The sequence below is a fragment of the Chlorocebus sabaeus genome, chromosome 25 (assembly GCF_047675955.1).
Source record: "Chlorocebus sabaeus isolate Y175 chromosome 25, mChlSab1.0.hap1, whole genome shotgun sequence".
Classification (NCBI taxonomy): Eukaryota; Metazoa; Chordata; class Mammalia; order Primates; family Cercopithecidae; genus Chlorocebus; species Chlorocebus sabaeus.
The window spans coordinates 28870094-28874974 of record NC_132928.1 but is presented as its reverse complement, the minus strand read 5'-3'; positions in this window follow the sequence as shown (position 1 = coordinate 28874974).

The following is a 4881-nucleotide window of genomic DNA, read 5'->3' as shown; positions in this document are numbered from 1 at the left end:
TAGCATATTTTGATATGCTGGTTACTCGATTATTGCAGGTAGGTGGATTATTCAGTGTCAGATAACTGGACTTAAGTATGAGCGATCATAGTTGCTTAAAAGAGATCTACTTAGTTGAAAGGCAATACTACTCAAATAGTGGGAAAAATCCATACAAATGTTATAATATCAAATTTTCCTCTTAGATATACACAATGAAATTTAAAATGGCTACATAAAGCTGTGGGAGACATAGCCCACAAAATCTGAAATAACTGATGGAAAAGCACTTGAAAAAGATAAAAGCCTTTTTTTGTGAGATAGAGTCTCGCTCTGTTGCCCAGGCTGGAGTGTAGTGGCACAATCTCAGCTCACTGCAACCTCCATCTCCCATGTTCAAGTGATTCAGCCTCCCAAATAGCTGGGACTACAGATGCATGCCACCACACTTGGCTAATTTTTGTGGGTTTTGTTTTTTTTTTTGTAGAGACAGGGTTTCACCATGTTGGTCAGGCTGATCTCGAACTCATGACCTCAAGTGATCTACCCACCTTGGCCTCCCAAAGTGCTGGGATTACAAGCATGAGCCACTGAGCCCAGCCAAAAGTTAAGAGCTTTATAAAATATATAATATTATCATTATTATTACAGGAAGTAAGAAGACTATGTGTCCTTAGAAAGGATGAGCATAGGCCAGGCGCAGTGACTCACACCTGTAATCCCAGCACTTCGGGAAAAGGCTGAGGCGGACAGATCACAAGGTCAAGAAATCGAGACCATCCTGGCCAACATGGTGAAGCCCCATCTCTACTAAAAATACAAAAATTAGCTGGGTGTGGTGGTGTGTGCCTGTAATCCCAGCTACTCGGGAGGCTGAGGCAGGAGAATCGCTTGAACCCGGGAGGCAGAGGTTGCAGTGAGCCAAGATCATGTCACTGCACACTCCAGCCTGGGAAGCTGAGTGAGACTTCGTCTCAAAAAAAAAATCAAAACAAAACAAAAAAAGAAAGATGAACATAAGCATTTGCAAGAAATATTCAAGTTAAAGGTTTTTTGTTTTGTTTTAATGTTTATTCTTGAAGTCAGCTTTCTAAACAACAGCAGGAGTTCTACAGAGGTGCTCAGAAATCAGGAATGAGGGTAGCAGCTTTCAGTTTTATACCGAGGACTGATTTCATTTAAACACAGGATCTGGAGTCTAAAAGAAGGGAAACAATGTTTGAAAATCATGACCGAGGCCGGGCGAGGTGGCTCACGTCTGTAATCCCAGCACCTTGGGAGGCCAAAGCAGGCGGATCACAAGGTCAGGAGATCGAGACCACAGTGAAACCCCGTCTCTACTAAACATATAAAAAATTAGCTGGGCGCAGTGGTGGGCACCTGTAGTCCCAGCTACCCAGGAGGCTGAGGCAGGAGAATGGCGTGAACCCGGGAGGCGGAGCTTGCAGTGAGCCAAGATTGCGCCACTGCACTCCAGTCCTACGTCTCAAAAAAAAAAAAAAAAAAAAAAAGAAAACAAAACCATGACTGCAGATGTATATGTTTAAATCCTTTCAGTATTAATTGATGGATTGTGACCTACCCCTGAATTCTAAGGCGGAGAACTGAAGGCTCTTCTATGGTGAGGCAGGCAGACCCATAGCTGGGCTGAAACCTGTCAGAAATGTTAGCTACGTACCATAATGACCCAAATTTATTATTTTATTTATTTATTTATTTATTTTTTGAGACAGAGTCTTACTCTGTTGCCCACGATGGAGTGCAGTGGCGCAGTCTCAGGTCACTGCAACCTCCGCCTCCCGAGTTCAAGCAATTCTCCTGCCTCAGCCTCCCAAGTAGCTGGGATTACAGGTATGCACCACCATGCCCGGCTGATTTTTGTATTTTAAACAGAGATGGAGTTTCACCACGTTGACCAGGCTGGTCTTGAACACCTGACCTCAGGTGATCCACTTGCCTCGGCCTCCCAAGCTGCTGGGATTACAAGCGTGAGCCACTGCGCCCGGCAATGGCCCAAGTTTATAAGAGCCAAGGATGTAGTTGTGTTTGCATCCCTTGGAGATTATATTTAAGCAAAAGGACAGTGATGGGGGTGGGAGGAGAGTGCACTGGGGCTGTGTGTTTGTCCTTATAAGCAAATGCAAGATCAGGTTTTCATTCAGTGTTATAATGTAATAATTATTTTGGAAGAAAAATTTCACACTGGAGCTGTATCAGAGCTTTTCACTAGGATTCCTGCCTGTTTCCTGGGCTGTCTTTCTCACTCTACTGTAAAATCCCTGAAGGTAAAGACTCTGGATTTTTTACCTTTGTGTCACCAGCACCTTGGCAGCACCTGATACAAACATATTTGAATTACTTACAAGATTTAATAATCTAGCAAGCTACCAACAAAATGATAGAAATTTATTTTCCAGCTTAGGGTAATTGATGGCCCTCAGACTAGAGAAAGCATTAGCAGGTGCCATTTGCAGATTCTTTTTGGAAAAGAATAGAGTCAAAGGGAGCTCCTGGCCCCAATATTCTCCATCTTAAACACTCTCGTCCCTACACCTAGAATTTCCGTACTTTTTATAAGCTTAAGTCATACAAAAGATTGCACTGTAAACCTGGATAGCCTGTTTTTCTGGAAGGTCACAGTTTTAAATAACTGTGCCATTTGAATTATTCCCAAAACAACATTTCAAAAAAGCGTCGCAAATATTTTCTGATTTGAATTAGATTTTGAGAAATGTGAAGATGCTACATTTTCTGAGTTGATTAAAATTTTGCTATGAATATGGCTGATACGTCTTAACCTAATTTGCTTTCTATAAATAGGCAAGTATCAATTTGTATATTTTCTTAATTTTAATTTTTCACCTTGTCACTAAAAAAATCAGTATTTGGTTTATTGTTTAATTGCTTTTTAAAATCATAGTAGCATAAATGTGTCATATAGTAGGCTGTGGAACTGATTTCCTTTCATATGTAGAAATTAAAAAATAAAAGTAAGAAATAATCATTTTACCTAGCCTAACTTATGTTCATTTTACATGTAGATAGATTTCATAATGACCAAAAAAAGAAAAAACCAAAAATTTTCATGGGTTACTTTCAGAGGATGCTAGGGAACCAACTTATAATTTTAAAATGTATAAGTAAAAAGAAAGAATCAAACGATTGTCTGACCTTTCTGTATAAAGTGTACCTCAGGGTAACCATTAGTTGATGAAAGAAAGTTTTCCTTTATGGGAATATTCTAGCTAATGAGTAGAGCAGGCATAATAGAATTAGAATATCACAGTGCTGCAATCTCTAATGAAATAATGGATGCAAGCAAAGATCACCAATGATTGCTAAAAGCATTAGGGGAAAAGCTGACGGAGAACTTTATAGCATATGTTTCAGCCTGGCAAAGCCTGAATCCACTGATCAATCAGCCTCACAGAAAGAGACAATCATATATTGTGTGTCTCTAATGAAAGTACACAAACCACTTACAAAGTATCTCACCAAAAAATTGAACCTAAATTGAATTCAGCCTCTGGATGTATTCGTTTACAGAAAATATAACAGATAGAGAAATCTTTTAAACAACATCAGTGGGATGCAATTAGCAAAATTCAGACTGTGGGAAACTTTACAGGAAAAACAACAAGTACATTTCAAGGAAAGGAAAGTGAGAGTGACAGAAACAGAGGAGGAACCCATAGTTTAAAAGAAACATACTAACTAAATGTAGTATGTGCTCCTTATTTGCTTCCTCATTTAAAGGAAGTGATGGTAAAAAAAAAAAAAAAAAAAAAAAAAAAAAAAAAAAAAAAAATTCAAGAGCTAACAAGAAGCTCTTCCCTACTAAAGGGAAAACCGGTATAAAAAACGCCTCTCTTACTGACTTTTGTTGGTGTAAATCCTACAATTATAGAAGTGTACCTTTTAGTTAAACCTTTTTGCCCTGAAATGAACACTCCTAAGAGTCAGCACATTAAACCTGTCAATCACAAACTTTACTGAGTTTATGAGCCCATTTTCCAAGGGTAGGTGTCAGTGAAGGACCTGAAGCATGAAGATGATGATTAAAAAAAAAAAAAGTCCATAGAAAAGGGGAGATAAGATGAAGATAGAGAAAACACAGAAATCAAAGCAGTCTCCCTTCAGCCACGGTTTTGCTTCCAGTGATTTCAGTTACCCATCGTTAACCACAGTCTGAAAATACTAAATGAAAATATTAAATTCCAGAAATAATACATAAGTTTTAAATTGCTCTATTTAAATAAACCCAGAAATGTATCTATAATTATTCTGTTTTATATTATTGTTGTTCATCTCTTACTATGCTTAATTTATAAACTAAACTATCATAGATATGTAGATATAGGAAAAAAACATAGTATATAGTACTACCTGTGGTTCCAGGAATCCACTGGGGTCTTGGAACCTATTTCTCTTGGATAAGGGGGGACTACTGTATATGAAGGAGTGGCCCAACCTACTTTCCTTTTAAGAATACAAGCTGAAAGTTACATGAATCACTTCTACTCATGTCTCACTGGTTATAACTTTGCCACATGGGGGAAACATAAGGATTATTCTGACTAGTCATGTTCCTGGATACTAATTCTCTGACTTCAGAATAAGGAGATAATGCATACTAGTGGACTATTGGCATTCTTTGCTATGATAACTCTAAAAAGAAGCTATGTGACCAGATATTATAATGATAATGTGTTCTAAACTAAGAGTTTCACTGAAATACCCAAATACAAGTAATATGTATGTGATGGACATTTGTCCTTGACTACCTAACATCCATTCACTCTACTTTCAGTAGTATCCTCATTTTTACTTGAGAATCCATTCTTCCTCACTCTCAGTCCATGGGGCTCTGCAGGTATGACTCCATTCTTAGCTCTAGCGGTG